Source organism: Gymnogyps californianus, chromosome 21, assembly GCF_018139145.2.
Source record: "Gymnogyps californianus isolate 813 chromosome 21, ASM1813914v2, whole genome shotgun sequence".
NCBI lineage: Eukaryota > Metazoa > Chordata > Aves > Accipitriformes > Cathartidae > Gymnogyps > Gymnogyps californianus.
In genome coordinates, this window is record NC_059491.1 from 2,814,451 (window position 1) to 2,830,333 (window position 15,883).

Consider the following 15,883-nt stretch of genomic DNA (forward strand, 5'->3'; position numbering starts at 1 on the left):
CTGCTCGAAGAAAAGGCAATCAGTTTTTAAGAACATTAAGACAAATTGTATCTAGTGGTTTAGTTCAGTGAATTTAAACACAGAGTAAATTTGGGTCAAAGGTCTTTTAAAGGTTTCAAGTCAGTTTTTCCTGTAGCCCGTTCTGCACAGAACTATTAGAGTGGCACTGATTTTGTATATCTCTGTCAGCTTCTGTCAACCAGTGTTACTGTTTTGTTCTTCATCTTGTCATGAATTGCCAGATGTGAAAATTAAATGTATAAATAATGAGCCTTGTACCACCTTGGCATTGACCTTAATAAATTAAGAGAATAATGAAAAAAATGAAAACATCACAAATATTTAATGGTTCAGGATCTTGTTTGCCTCAAAGTGAGCAAATCTGCCCAAAGACTGGTCATAATGATATTCCATTGCCTACTGTAAAATTATGACAACATCAATGTGAAAATGAAAAGATTTATTCTCTGAACACTTGATTTTTTTTACTAGAGGTTTAGACTATAGGATCACAGGGTAATTCAGGTTGGAAGGGACCTCTGGAGGTCATCTAGTTCAGCCTCCTGTTCAAAGCAGGATCATCTGTGAGATCACACCAGGTTACTCAGGGCTGTATCCCGTGTTGCCTTGAAAACGTCTGGGAACAGAGACTGCACAACCTCTCTGGGCAAGCTGTTCTGCTCCCTGAAGTTGATCATGGTACTGTCTGTAATTGTAAAAAAAAAGGCTTGGGCTAGAGAGATCATCTGGTCCAGCCTAAAATATTCTTATCAAGCAGGAGGTCACAGCACCTGGTACAAGGAGCTCATGATCCACATGTCCAGCAGCAGGGAGAAAAGAGGTGCAATACTCAAGATGATCACTTCAGTCTTTCAGATATAGGAAGCCTGATGTGAAATTTTGTATGAAAACTCACTGAACCAAAACCATTAATTATGGTAGCCAGGTGTTTTTGGTTTTGGATATAAATGATCCCTATTTGACCTTTGAATGAGCTGCTCTTAGCTCCTAAATCCATCTTTACCGATTCAAGCTACTTCATTTTGTGTGCAGCCAGCACTGTTCGTTGCAGTAACACTGATATAAGTCTGAGGAAACTGAGCACCAAATCTAATTTACAGTTTTGTATGTGACTATCTTCAATAAGACGCCTCTGCAGGTATTGATAGGATAGAGTTATCTGCTAAAACAGCACCTAGTAGATACTGTAGAGACATTTGTAGTCATCTCACATCTTCATGCATCTGTCTCTGTGGATGGCATTGCAACAGCATCTGGGCCAAGGATAGACAAGCAAGAGCAAAATATGTAGAACAAGAATGTAAATCCTGATGGAGGAAATTCTGTAATTCTCTAAAGGATTATTTTTATCAGTTTTTTCCTTTCCATGCATTATAAATGGGATGTGGGAAACAATATCTCATAGTTTCTCATTCATTTTCAGTGGGTTAAGCTTTAATTGGATGCATCTTGGTGTCTGGGAAAGAAAATCAGAGTATTCCCTATTTAATTTTATGTGACATTAAGCAAAACATTTGCTGACACATTGATAACTGTGGTTTTTTTCCTCCATTGTAAGTATAGAAATTTCCTCCATCATGAGTATAGACATTTCTTTTTGGCAATAATGGGGAAAATTACATGTATGTAGACTTGATATTAATTTCACTCCCACAAGCCTTTGTGAGACTGCACAGTTAAAGAAAGCTTTATCCAGTATTTGCAGCAATTCCCAAAACATGCATAGTACCTTGTAGAGTTATCATCAATCCTGGCCTGTCCAGGCAGCAATAAAGAAGGGGCAGTATGCGGATTTATAACTGCCAAGAAGCTGGCTGTTATGCACCTAATGTTTTGGGGAAAAAGTGGAAATAGCTTCTAAGGCAACTACACATTCTCCGTATTACTATACAAGTACCTGGGTATTAAAAATCCATATGGTACACTCTTAGGTGGTATATGGTCCTGCATTTATCTGGTAATTTCCAGTACAAGTATCAAGCCATATCCATTTCTGTAGGAGTTAAAATGGAGAGTGATATGCTCATTAACAAGCTTTTTTTTCCTTGCCCTGTGCTAAATGTGAGGAAGGCAGCTGCTTAAATGTAAGCAGCTCAAGCTCAGCCTGACCCCAACTTTGAATCTTCTGGAGGAAACAGTCTGTGCCTCAGGCAAAGAATCTCTCTTAATTCCATTATGATATTTTTTGTGGTACATAAAAGGAAAGACTGCTTGGCTTTATTTGGAGGTGCAAGTGAAAGCTGGTATTTTGCTTCCATGGAGACCTGGAGTTGTAGTCTTACAAGACTGCAAACTGCTGCTCTATTTTGCCAGTATGTTCCAAAAGAAATGCTAGGAAGAGTGGGCTGAAAGGAGAAAAAGTGGCAGATAACAGTTAACTGTGTCACATTCCTGTTAAAGGCTTAGGAATTATAGCAGTGATGCTTGGACGGGGTCTCTTGCAGTTTTAGCCTGAGCAAATATACCTTGACTGCTACTGTTTTATCATAGATCTGGTCACTGCATCTCCTGTCTTTACACATTGTCTGATCTCATCTGGGAAAAAATTGCCCAAACCCCTTGTTTTGTTTTCACCTGAAAGAATGTTTTTTGATGCAGAAATTTTCATATCACAATGTTTGGCTTGTCATTTAAAATTCACCAGCAGTATTTTCAGCCTGCTTTACCAAGATGTAAATGATGGCACAGTGCAGTACCGTATTTATTCAATGTGCCAAGAAAAACCCTCCAAAAGTGATTTTGGTGGAAGACTTTTCCAGAGGAGATCTCTGGGCATTGACCCATAGACTTGTTGTAGAAGCAGACATACACATTCAGATAATTCATTCACAAACCAGATATCCCAGAACTACCAGGTGATTTGCAGGGTGCCTTTGCAGAATAAGAAGTAACAAAAGAGCAGGCATTGCAGCCAGCGGGGCAGGTTTAGCAAGAATGGCTGACAGGAGACCCAAGGCAAGAAGTTTTTGCAAAAAGGGCTGGGCAGAAAGATAGACAGGTTTCAGTGAGGAGTGCAGAGGGGAGAAACATGGGCGGGCTATGCCGAAGAGCAGCGAAGGAAAAGAAGGAAAAAAAACGTTTTGCCGGGAGGGAGGCAGGCGCTGAGGAAAGGAAGGGGGAAAGGCTTTTCTCGGGAAGCGCTGAGGAGAGAGAGGGGACGCGTTTAGGCGGGAAACGCTGGGTGGCAGAAGGGCTTCATCTGCACGCGCCAGAGCGAGACGTGAGGCGGGAAGCTCTGAGGAGAGGGGAGCGGTTTGCCGTAAGGGCTGAGGGGAGGGAGAGGGAAATATTTTGTCGGGAAAGTCGAGGGAATAGTGAAGAAAGGGTTTTTTAATGGGAAATGCAAGAGAAGAGGGGGAGAGGTTTCACCAGGACGCGCTGGGGGAGGGCGAGGCTTTTGTGCAAGGTGCTGACAGGAGAGCGACGGGTTGTGTGAGCAGGTGCTGAAGATGCTGACAGGCGATAAAGGGCTCCGCTGGAAGTGCTGAGGGGAGAGAGAGAGAAACGGTTTGTCAGGAAGCGGCGGGTGTATGAGGGAGGAGACGTTTTGTAGGGAAATGTCAAGGGGGTAGTGGGGAAAGGCTTTCTGTGGAAAGCGTTGGGGGGAAAAGGCTTTTGTACAGAGCACAAGGGGAGGGAGGAAAGAGTTAGCTGGGGAGCACTGAAGGGAAAGAGGTGAAAGACGTTTGTGGGAAGTGCTCAGTGGAGAGAAAGGACAAGCTTTTCTCGGGAAGTGCTGAGGTAATAGTGGGCAAAAAAATTCTCAAAAAGCACAGAGGGAAAAAAGTATTAATGGGAGGGCAGAAAATATTTTTAGGAAGCCCTGAGGAGAGAGAAAGCACCTCTTCCTGGGCAGGGAGAGTCCTGCCTCACTAGGTGAAGTTCAGCTGGGCTGGGGAATAGACTTGTTTCTTCGATGTCCTGATCTTGTCTCCTGTATTTCTCTTGCTCCCGGTTTCCCGCTCCTGCCATGCAGAAGTGAGCAAGATGAGGAAGGCTTTGGAGAAACTGCAAGCAACGAGCGAGAAGAATCTGCAGGCTGTTCACGAGGCCAATGATGCAAGTCCCAGAAGATGGTGGAGAAGGACCCTGGACAGTGGCACTTCTCTGAAGGTAGGGCCTGGGATGCAGATCCGCATTCCCTGGTGCTCCCGAGCCCTTTTGTTGCCCAGAGCAGCGAGGCCTCCCTGTAACGAGGGCTGTGGTCTCTGCTCAGTTGGCGTTTTGCTGTGCTGCAGCTCTTTGTGGCCACTGAGAGTGACGACCCTGTAAGGAGGGTGGAAGTCACCATGCTGCCGTCCGTCTTCTTGGGGAGAGGGAGCTCCTGAGAGGCCTGGGCCGTAGGACCGCCCAGTAAATGGGGTCCCGGTCTCTGCACCCGTGGCACTATGCCACGCGATGCCAGCCTGCGTGGCGTGGCTCCCCTGTCAGCAGGGTGGAAGCCGCGAGCTACCTGTTTCTAGGCCCTCTTTACCCTGAGGCGAGAGCCCGCTCCGTAATCGGGGTCGAGGTGTCTGCCCGCGGGGCTTCATGCCCGGGCGGCAGTTATTTCCGCAGGGCCCGCCTGTACCTCGGGTGCGTGGCCCGAGGCTTCACGGCCTCGGTGCGTGCCGTGTGCTGCACGTGGAGAGGAGCTGTGAAGGCCTCTAGGGTCAAAGTATCGGCCACCTCGCGGTAGGCTGGATGTAGTTTTGTACCTCTCTCCCTTTGGGAGAACAGGAGGCATTAGTGTTTGAGATTGGCTGGAGCTGGTGCTGCAACGAGGTCTTTTTTCTCTTCTGGGAAGCTGTCTTGTGTGTGTGTTGGTATGCATGGGGGTGACTTGAGCGTGGTGGATTGCATTTTTGCATGGTTTTGTTTGAAATCGCTGCAGTATTAGCTTTTGACGCTTCACAGAAGCAGAGAACAAGAAACGTTGTGCGCACGAACCAAAGGAGGATGCTCCTGTGTTCCCCCCAAAGGGCATTTCTGTGGGTACAGACCACATCCCCTTGCTGCTGGGGACAAGGCAGGCTCTTTATGAGCCCCCTCGGCAGATACTGAGGCGTGACCTGCCAGTAACCCAGGAGCAGGTCAGCCCGCTTTGACTATTGCGGCCGATTGACATTACACTTGGCATGCCAGCGCTGTAAGGAGCGTGCGTGCCACGTGCTACAACCCTTTAAGGGTTGTAGGCACATGCAAGACTTATGTCTTTGAGCTGACTGACCTCCCCGTAATCGGGGCCGAGGTCTCTGCCCACTGGGCTTCATGCCCAGGTGGCAATTTGCCAGTCAGCGAGACGGACAAGAGACAAGATCAGGACATCGAAGAAACAGCTCCATTCCCCAGCCCAGCTAAACTTCACCTAGTGAGGCAGGGCTTTCCCTGCCCAGCCAGTGTATGGCCTGGAGCTCGAGCTCTAAGGCCCCCCCCAACACCCTCCCCTTTCTGCTTCTTGGTGGGTCTTTGGGCTCCCTGTAAGGCCCCCCGCTGGGATGACACACCCACCAAGGAACCCGCCTGGCAGAAGCCCAGCTCCACACGCACCCCGGGCACCTGCTCCATGGTGCCCTTCAGGACGTGCCCGGGGAAAAAAGGAGGCCGCTGGCGGGCAGGCAACATTCACCCAGGCCTGCTCCAGAGACCGTGGACTGGAGGAGCTCCCGCCAGGGCCTCCTCTCCGGCCTGCCAGGCGGGCCACCCCCCTGCCCTTACCGGCCTGTACTGCAGAAGCAGCGTCCTCTTCCAACAGTGTGACTGCGCAGGAGGCTTGACGCTGGCCCGGAGACACGCAGGTGGGTTGGAGGCCAGTGTGTGAGGGCTGGACCTCTGGGCGCTGAAGGCTGGGGAGGGGCCGGGCAATGCACGCGGGAGAGCCTCACCCCTCGCTTGCACGGGGGGCTCACTCTGCAAGGGGGCTTGGAAGAGCCGCCCCTTCTCAACGGGCCGAAGGAGACAGCTTGGCCCCTGCACTACAGGGAGCCCGTAGTGCTCAGGGCACCAGAGGCCTCTCTGCTTCCCAGAGAGGCAGCTCTTGGGACCTTCACCCTGGTTACAGGGCTCTCGCTTGGCCGACGCCCTCGGCAGGGCGCAGCGCCGTTAGGGCAGAGGCTGGAGTCCAGCCTGGTGGGAGGGCAGGGCTCAAGAGAGCTCCGTGCCCTCCCTGAGCAGGAAGAAAGCCGCCAGCATCCTGCTTGGAAGGTGCGCACCCTGGGTGCGCAGCGGAAGCACCATCAAGACAAGAGGCCGCTGGTGGACCACACCCTGATTAGAAGGAGGCCAGAGGTGTCCTCCTCCTCCTCGGTGGGCCTTTAATTTCAGAGACAGTATTGTCTCTGTCTCTTGCTCACAGTTTGCCACTCCTGCAAAGGCAGAAGTGGGCAAGAAGACGGCAGCTTTGCAGAAATTGCAAGCAATGTGAGAGAAGACTCTGTGAGTTAGTTACGAGGCCAGAGACAGGTTCAAGTCACAGACAAGAGAAGAGAAGGTAAAGGGGACCCTGAAGGCTGGGTCCCCCTTGAAGGCAGGGCCTGGGATGCAGATCCGCATTCCCTGGTGCTCCCGAGCCCTTTTGTTGCCCAGAGCAGCGAGGCCTCCCTGTAACGAGGGCTGTGGTCTCTGCTCAGTTAGCGTTTTGCCGTGCTGCAGCTCTTTGTGGCCACTGAGAGTGACGACCCTGTAAGGAGGGTGGAAGTCACCATGCTGCCGTCCGTCTTCTTGGGGAGAGGGAGCTCCTGAGAGGCCTGGGCCGTAGGACCGCCCAGTAAATGGGGTCCCGGTCTCTGCACCCGTGGCACTATGCCACGCGATGCCAGCCTGCGTGGCGTGGCTCCCCTGTCAGCAGGGCGGAAGCCGCGAGCTACCTATTTCTAGGCCCTCTTTACCCTGAGGTGAGAGCCCGCTCCGTAATCGGGGTCGAGGTGCCTGCCTGCGGGGCTTCAGGCCCACGTGGCAGTTAAGGTTCAGCGGGGCTCGCCTGTAAGTCAGGTCCGTGGCCCATGGCCCGTGGCCCGGCTGCCTGTTTCTCTGTGGCCTCGGGGGTACCTTGGGCCGAGCGCCTGCTCCGTAATTGGGGTCGAGGTGTCTGCCCGCGGGGCTTCATGCCCGGGCGGCAGTTATTTCCGCAGGGCCCGCCTGTACCTCGGGTGCGTGGCCCGAGGCTTCACGGCCTCGGTGCGTGCCGTGTGCTGCACGTGGAGAGGAGCTGTGAAGGCCTCTAGGGTCAAAGTATCGGCCACCTCGCGGTAGGCTGGATGTAGTTTTGTACCTCTCTCCCTTTGGGAGAACAGGAGGCATTAGTGTTTGAGATTGGCTGGAGCTGGTGCTGCAACGAGGTCTTTTTTCTCTTCTGGGAAGCTGTCTTGTGTGTGTGTTGGTATGCATGGGGGTGACTTGAGCGTGGTGGATTGCATTTTTGCATGGTTTTGTTTGAAATCGCTGCAGTATTAGCTTTTGACGCTTCACAGAAGCAGAGAACAAGAAACGTTGTGCGCACGAACCAAAGGAGGATGCTCCTGTGTTCCCCCCAAAGGGCATTTCTGTGGGTACAGACCACATCCCCTTGCTGCTGGGGACAAGGCAGGCTCTTTATGAGCCCCCTCGGCAGATACTGAGGCGTGACCTGCCAGTAACCCAGGAGCAGGTCAGCCCGCTTTGACTATTGCGGCCGATTGACGTTACACTTGGCGTGCCAGCGCTGTAAGGAGCGTGCGTGGCACGAGCCTTCCCTTTAAGGGTTGTATGCGCATGCAAGACTTATGTCTTTGAGCTGACTGACCTCCCCGTAATCGGGGCTGAGGTCTCTGCCCGCTGGGCTTCGTGCCTGGCTGGCAGTCAGTGCGCTGTGAGTACCCATTAGTTAAAGGCCCATAGGGGAAGACCCACCTGGCCTCTCTGCAGGCAGGGAGTGGGTCGATGCCGCAGTGGCCTCTTGGTGCTTTCGCTGGGCGCCCAGGGTGCGCACCTTCCAAGCACCTTCCAAGCATAATGCTGGTGGTCTTCTTGACCCCCAGGGCGGGCATGGAGCTCTCTTGAGCCCTGCCCTCCCACTACCCTGGGCTCGGGCCTCTGCCTTGATGGCGCTGAGCCCTGCCGACAACCTCGGCCGAGGGAGAGCTCAGTAGCCGGGGTGAAGGTCCCACGAGCTGCCTCTCTGAGACGCCAACGGCTATCTGTTGTCCTGAGGACCATGGGCTCCCTGTAGTGCAGGGGCCGAGCTGACTCCTTCAGCCTCTTGAGGAGAGGCCGCTTTTCCAAGCCCTCTTGCAAAGTGAGCCCCCTGTGTAAGTGACGGGTGAGACTCTCCCGTGTGCGTTGCCCGGCCCCTTCCCAGTCTTCAGTGCCCAGAGCCCCAGCCCTCACACGCTGGCCTCCAGCCCACCCGAACCTCTCTGGCCAAGCCTCAAGCCTTCTGCGCAGACACGCTGTTGGAGGAGGCTGCTGCTCCTGCAGCACGGGCCGGTAAGGGCAGGAGGACCGGCCTGTCTGGCAGGCCGGAGGGGATGCCCTGGCGGGACCTCCACCAGACCATGGTCTCTGGAGCAGGTCTGGGTGAACGTTGCCTGCCCGCCATCGGCCTCCGTTTTTTTCCCCGGGTGCGTTCAGAACGGCTTGCCCGGGGAGAGTGTGGGCTTTTGCTGGGTGGGCTTCTTGGTGGGTCTCTCATCCCGGCGGCGGGCCTTAAGAGGAGCCCGAAGACCCCCTGAGAAGTGGAAAGGGGAGGGTCCTGGAGGGGGCCTCGGAGTTTGAGCGCCAGGCCGGGCACTGGCTGGGCAGGGAAAGCCCTGCCTCACTAGGTAACTCACAAGTTCAGCTGGGCTGGGGAATAGACTTGTTTCTTCGATGTCCTGATCTTGTCTCCTGTATTTCTCTTGCTCCCGGTTTCCCGCTCCTGCCATGCAGAAGTGAGCAAGATGAGGAAGGCTTTGGAGAAACTGCAAGCAACGAGCGAGAAGAATCTGCAGGCTGTTCACGAGGCCAATGATGCAAGTCCCAGAAGATGGTGGAGAAGGACCCTGGACAGTGGCACTTCTCTGAAGGTAGGGCCTGGGATGCAGATCCGCATTCCCTGGTGCTCCCGAGCCCTTTTGTTGCCCAGAGCAGCGAGGCCTCCCTGTAACGAGGGCTGTGGTCTCTGCTCAGTTGGCGTTTTGCTGTGCTGCAGCTCTTTGTGGCCACTGAGAGTGACGACCCTGTAAGGAGGGTGGAAGTCACCATGCTGCCGTCCGTCTTCTTGGGGAGAGGGAGCTCCTGAGAGGCCTGGGCCGTAGGACCGCCCAGTAAATGGGGTCCCGGTCTCTGCACCCGTGGCACTATGCCACGCGATGCCAGCCTGCGTGGCGTGGCTCCCCTGTCAGCAGGGTGGAAGCCGCGAGCTACCTGTTTCTAGGCCCTCTTTACCCTGAGGCGAGAGCCCGCTCCGTAATCGGGGTCGAGGTGTCTGCCCGCGGGGCTTCATGCCCGGGCGGCAGTTATTTCCGCAGGGCCCGCCTGTACCTCGGGTGCGTGGCCCGAGGCTTCACGGCCTCGGTGCGTGCCGTGTGCTGCACGTGGAGAGGAGCTGTGAAGGCCTCTAGGGTCAAAGTATCGGCCACCTCGCGGTAGGCTGGATGTAGTTTTGTACCTCTCTCCCTTTGGGAGAACAGGAGGCATTAGTGTTTGAGATTGGCTGGAGCTGGTGCTGCAACGAGGTCTTTTTTCTCTTCTGGGAAGCTGTCTTGTGTGTGTGTTGGTATGCATGGGGGTGACTTGAGCGTGGTGGATTGCATTTTTGCATGGTTTTGTTTGAAATCGCTGCAGTATTAGCTTTTGACGCTTCACAGAAGCAGAGAACAAGAAACGTTGTGCGCACGAACCAAAGGAGGATGCTCCTGTGTTCCCCCCAAAGGGCATTTCTGTGGGTACAGACCACATCCCCTTGCTGCTGGGGACAAGGCAGGCTCTTTATGAGCCCCCTCGGCAGATACTGAGGCGTGACCTGCCAGTAACCCAGGAGCAGGTCAGCCCGCTTTGACTATTGCGGCCGATTGACGTTACACTTGGCGTGCCAGCGCTGTAAGGAGCGTGCGTGCCACGTGCTACAACCCTTTAAGGGTTGTAGGCACATGCAAGACTTATGTCTTTGAGCTGACTGACCTCCCCGTAATCGGGGCCGAGGTCTCTGCCCACTGGGCTTCGTGCCCAGGTGGCAATTTGCCAGTCAGCGAGACGGACAAGAGACAAGATCAGGACATCGAAGAAACAGCTCCATTCCCCAGCCCAGCTAAACTTCACCTAGTGAGGCAGGGCTTTCCCTGCCCAGCCAGTGTATGGCCTGGAGCTCGAGCTCTAAGGCCCCCCCCAACACCCTCCCCTTTCTGCTTCTTGGTGGGTCTTTGGGCTCCCTGTAAGGCCCCCCGCTGGGATGACACACCCACCAAGGAACCCGCCTGGCAGAAGCCCAGCTCCACACGCACCCCGGGCACCTGCTCCATGGTGCCCTTCAGGACGTGCCCGGGGAAAAAAAGGAGGCCGCTGGCGGGCAGGCAACATTCACCCAGGCCTGCTCCAGAGACCGTGGACTGGAGGAGCTCCCGCCAGGGCCTCCTCTCCGGCCTGCCAGACGGGCCGCCCCCCCTGCCCTTACCGGCCTGTACTGCAGAAGCAGCGTCCTCTTCCAACAGTGTGACTGCGCAGGAGGCTTGACGCTGGCCCGGAGACACGCAGGTGGGTTGGAGGCCAGTGTGTGAGGGCTGGACCTCTGGGCGCTGAAGGCTGGGGAGGGGCCGGGCAATGCACGCGGGAGAGCCTCACCCCTCGCTTGCACGGGGGGCTCACTCTGCAAGGGGGCTTGGAAGAGCCGCCCCTTCTCAACGGGCCGAAGGAGACAGCTTGGCCCCTGCACTACAGGGAGCCCGTAGTGCTCAGGGCACCAGAGGCCTCTCTGCTTCCCAGAGAGGCAGCTCTTGGGACCTTCACCCTGGTTACAGGGCTCTCGCTTGGCCGACGCCCTCGGCAGGGCGCAGCGCCGTTAGGGCAGAGGCTGGAGTCCAGCCTGGTGGGAGGGCAGGGCTCAAGAGAGCTCCGTGCCCTCCCTGAGCAGGAAGAAAGCCGCCAGCATCCTGCTTGGAAGGTGCGCACCCTGGGTGCGCAGCGGAAGCACCATCAAGACAAGAGGCCGCTGGTGGACCACACCCTGATTAGAAGGAGGCCAGAGGTGTCCTCCTCCTCCTCGGTGGGCCTTTAATTCCAGAGACAGTATTGTCTCTGTCTCTTGCTCACAGTTTGCCACTCCTGCAAAGGCAGAAGTGGGCAAGAAGACGGCAGCTTTGCAGAAATTGCAAGCAATGTGAGAGAAGACTCTGTGAGTTAGTTACGAGGCCAGAGACAGGTTCAAGTCACAGACAAGAGAAGAGAAGGTAAAGGGGACCCTGAAGGCTGGGTCCCCCTTGAAGGCAGGGCCTGGGATGCAGATCCGCATTCCCTGGTGCTCCCGAGCCCTTTTGTTGCCCAGAGCAGCGAGGCCTCCCTGTAACGAGGGCTGTGGTCTCTGCTCAGTTAGCGTTTTGCCGTGCTGCAGCTCTTTGTGGCCACTGAGAGTGACGACCCTGTAAGGAGGGTGGAAGTCACCATGCTGCCGTCCGTCTTCTTGGGGAGAGGGAGCTCCTGAGAGGCCTGGGCCGTAGGACCGCCCAGTAAATGGGGTCCCGGTCTCTGCACCCGTGGCACTATGCCACGCGATGCCAGCCTGCGTGGCGTGGCTCCCCTGTCAGCAGGGCGGAAGCCGCGAGCTGCCTATTTCTAGGCCCTCGGTACCCTGAGGTGAGAGCCCGCTCCGTAATCGGGGTCGAGGTGCCTGCCTGCGGGGCTTCAGGCCCACGTGGCAGTTAAAGTTCAGCGGGGCTCGCCTGTAAGTCAGGTCCGTGGCCCATGGCCCGTGGCCCGGCTGCCTGTTTCTCTGTGGCCTCGGGGGTACCTTGGGCCGAGCGCCTGCTCCGTAATCGGGGTCGAGGTGTCTGCCCGCGGGGCTTCATGCCCGGGCGGCAGTTATTTCCGCAGGGCCCGCCTGTACCTCGGGTGCGTGGCCCGAGGCTTCACGGCCTCGGTGCGTGCCGTGTGCTGCACGTGGAGAGGAGCTGTGAAGGCCTCTAGGGTCAAAGTATCGGCCACCTCGCGGTAGGCTGGATGTAGTTTTGTACCTCTCTCCCTTTGGGAGAACAGGAGGCATTAGTGTTTGAGATTGGCTGGAGCTGGTGCTGCAACGAGGTCTTTTTTCTCTTCTGGGAAGCTGTCTTGTGTGTGTGTTGGTATGCATGGGGGTGACTTGAGCGTGGTGGATTGCATTTTTGCATGGTTTTGTTTGAAATCGCTGCAGTATTAGCTTTTGACGCTTCACAGAAGCAGAGAACAAGAAACGTTGTGCGCACGAACCAAAGGAGGATGCTCCTGTGTTCCCCCCAAAGGGCATTTCTGTGGGTACAGACCACATCCCCTTGCTGCTGGGGACAAGGCAGGCTCTTTATGAGCCCCCTCGGCAGATACTGAGGCGTGACCTGCCAGTAACCCAGGAGCAGGTCAGCCCGCTTTGACTATTGCGGCCGATTGACGTTACACTTGGCGTGCCAGCGCTGTAAGGAGCGTGCGTGGCACGAGCCTTCCCTTTAAGGGTTGTATGCGCATGCAAGACTTATGTCTTTGAGCTGACTGACCTCCCCGTAATCGGGGCCGAGGTCTCTGCCCGCTGGGCTTCGTGCCTGGCTGGCAGTCAGTGCGCTGTGAGTACCCATTAGTTAAAGGCCCATAGGGGAAGACCCACCTGGCCTCTCTGCAGGCAGGGAGTGGGTCGATGCCGCAGTGGCCTCTTGGTGCTTTCGCTGGGCGCCCAGGGTGCGCACCTTCCAAGCACCTTCCAAGCATAATGCTGGTGGTCTTCTTGACCCCCAGGGCGGGCATGGAGCTCTCTTGAGCCCTGCCCTCCCACTACCCTGGGCTCGGGCCTCTGCCTTGATGGCGCTGAGCCCTGCCGACAACCTCGGCCGAGGGAGAGCTCAGTAGCCGGGGTGAAGGTCCCACGAGCTGCCTCTCTGAGACGCCAACGGCTATCTGTTGTCCTGAGGACCATGGGCTCCCTGTAGTGCAGGGGCCGAGCTGACTCCTTCAGCCTCTTGAGGAGAGGCCGCTTTTCCAAGCCCTCTTGCAAAGTGAGCCCCCTGTGTAAGTGACGGGTGAGACTCTCCCGTGTGCGTTGCCCGGCCCCTTCCCAGTCTTCAGTGCCCAGAGCCCCAGCCCTCACACGCTGGCCTCCAGCCCACCCGAACCTCTCTGGCCAAGCCTCAAGCCTTCTGCGCAGACACGCTGTTGGAGGAGGCTGCTGCTCCTGCAGCACGGGCCGGTAAGGGCAGGAGGACCGGCCTGTCTGGCAGGCCGGAGGGGATGCCCTGGCGGGACCTCCACCAGACCATGGTCTCTGGAGCAGGTCTGGGTGAACGTTGCCTGCCCGCCATCGGCCTCCGTTTTTTTCCCCGGGTGCGTTCAGAACGGCTTGCCCGGGGAGAGTGTGGGCTTTTGCTGGGTGGGCTTCTTGGTGGGTCTCTCATCCCGGCGGCGGGCCTTAAGAGGAGCCCGAAGACCCCCTGAGAAGTGGAAAGGGGAGGGTCCTGGAGGGGGCCTCGGAGTTTGAGCGCCAGGCCGGGCACTGGCTGGGCAGGGAAAGCCCTGCCTCACTAGGTAACTCACAAGTTCAGCTGGGCTGGGGAATAGACTTGTTTCTTCGATGTCCTGATCTTGTCTCCTGTATTTCTCTTGCTCCCGGTTTCCCGCTCCTGCCATGCAGAAGTGAGCAAGATGAGGAAGGCTTTGGAGAAACTGCAAGCAACGAGCGAGAAGAATCTGCAGGCTGTTCACGAGGCCAATGATGCAAGTCCCAGAAGATGGTGGAGAAGGACCCTGGACAGTGGCACTTCTCTGAAGGTAGGGCCTGGGATGCAGATCCGCATTCCCTGGTGCTCCCGAGCCCTTTTGTTGCCCAGAGCAGCGAGGCCTCCCTGTAACGAGGGCTGTGGTCTCTGCTCAGTTGGCGTTTTGCTGTGCTGCAGCTCTTTGTGGCCACTGAGAGTGACGACCCTGTAAGGAGGGTGGAAGTCACCATGCTGCCGTCCGTCTTCTTGGGGAGAAGGAGCTCCTGAGAGGCCTGGGCCGTAGGACCGCCCAGTAAATGGGGTCCCGGTCTCTGCACCCGTGGCACTATGCCACGCGATGCCAGCCTGCGTGGCGTGGCTCCCCTGTCAGCAGGGTGGAAGCCGCGAGCTACCTATTTCTAGGCCCTCTTTACCCTGAGGCGAGAGCCCGCTCCGTAATCGGGGTCGAGGTGCCTGCCTGCGGGGCTTCAGGCCCACGTGGCAGTTAAAGTTCAGCGGGGCTCGCCTGTAAGTCAGGTCCGTGGCCCATGGCCCGTGGCCCGGCTGCCTGTTTCTCTGTGGCCTCGGGGGTACCTTGGGCCGAGCGCCTGCTCCGTAATCGGGGTCGAGGTGTCTGCCTGCGGGGCTTCATGCCCGGGCGGCAGTTATTTCCGCAGGGCCTGCCTGTACCTCGGGTGCGTGGCCCGAGGCTTCACGGCCTCGGTGCGTGCCGTGTGCTGCACGTGGAGAGGAGCTGTGAAGGCCTCTAGGGTCAAAGTATCGGCCACCTCGCGGTAGGCTGGATGTAGTTTTGTACCTCTCTCCCTTTGGGAGAACAGGAGGCATTAGTGTTTGAGATTGGCTGGAGCTGGTGCTGCAACGAGGTCTTTTTTCTCTTCTGGGAAGCTGTCTTGTGTGTGTGTTGGTATGCATGGGGGTGACTTGAGCGTGGTGGATTGCATTTTTGCATGGTTTTGTTTGAAATCGCTGCAGTATTAGCTTTTGACGCTTCACAGAAGCAGAGAACAAGAAACGTTGTGCGCACGAACCAAAGGAGGATGCTCCTGTGTTCCCCCCAAAGGGCATTTCTGTGGGTACAGACCACATCCCCTTGCTGCTGGGGACAAGGCAGGCTCTTTATGAGCCCCCTCGGCAGATACTGAGGCGTGACCTGCCAGTAACCCAGGAGCAGGTCAGCCCGCTTTGACTATTGCGGCCGATTGACATTACACTTGGCGTGCCAGCGCTGTAAGGAGCGTGCGTGCCACGTGCTACAACCCTTTAAGGGTTGTAGGCACATGCAAGACTTATGTCTTTGAGCTGACTGACCTCCCCGTAATCGGGGCCGAGGTCTCTGCCCACTGGGCTTCGTGCCCAGGTGGCAATTTGCCAGTCAGCGAGACGGACAAGAGACAAGATCAGGACATCGAAGAAACAGCTCCATTCCCCAGCCCAGCTAAACTTCACCTAGTGAGGCAGGGCTTTCCCTGCCCAGCCAGTGTATGGCCTGGAGCTCGAGCTCTAAGGCCCCCCCAACACCCTCCCCTTTCTGCTTCTTGGTGGGTCTTTGGGCTCCCTGTAAGGCCCCCGCTGGGATGACACACCCACCAAGGAACCCGCCTGGCAGAAGCCCAGCTCCACACGCACCCCGGGCACCTGCTCCATGGTGCCCTTCAGGACGTGCCCGGGGAAAAAAAGGAGGCCGCTGGCGGGCAGGCAACATTCACCCAGGCCTGCTCCAGAGACCGTGGACTGGAGGAGCTCCCGCCAGGGCCTCCTCTCCGGCCTGCCAGACGGGCCGCCCCCCCTGCCCTTACCGGCCTGTACTGCAGAAGCAGCGTCCTCTTCCAACAGTGTGACTGCGCAGGAGGCTTGACGCTGGCCCGGAGACACGCAGGTGGGTTGGAGGCCAGTGTGTGAGGGCTGGACCTCTGGGCGCTGAAGGCTGGGGAGGGGCCGGGCAATGCACGCGGGAGAGCCTCACCCCTCGCTTGCACGGGGGGCTC

General features: G+C 56.4%; 1 long non-coding RNA gene across 1 annotated transcript; it reads left to right on the forward strand.

Annotated features, from left to right (window-relative positions):
- The first annotated feature begins 3,947 nt into the window (after positions 1–3,947).
- LOC127024710 (uncharacterized) lies at positions 3,948–15,294 on the forward strand. Its single transcript, XR_007767590.1, has 3 exons — positions 3,948–4,134; positions 8,905–9,041; positions 13,814–15,294. It is a non-coding gene; the product is annotated as an uncharacterized LOC127024710 (long non-coding RNA).
- Positions 15,295–15,883: the final 589 nt, after the last annotated feature.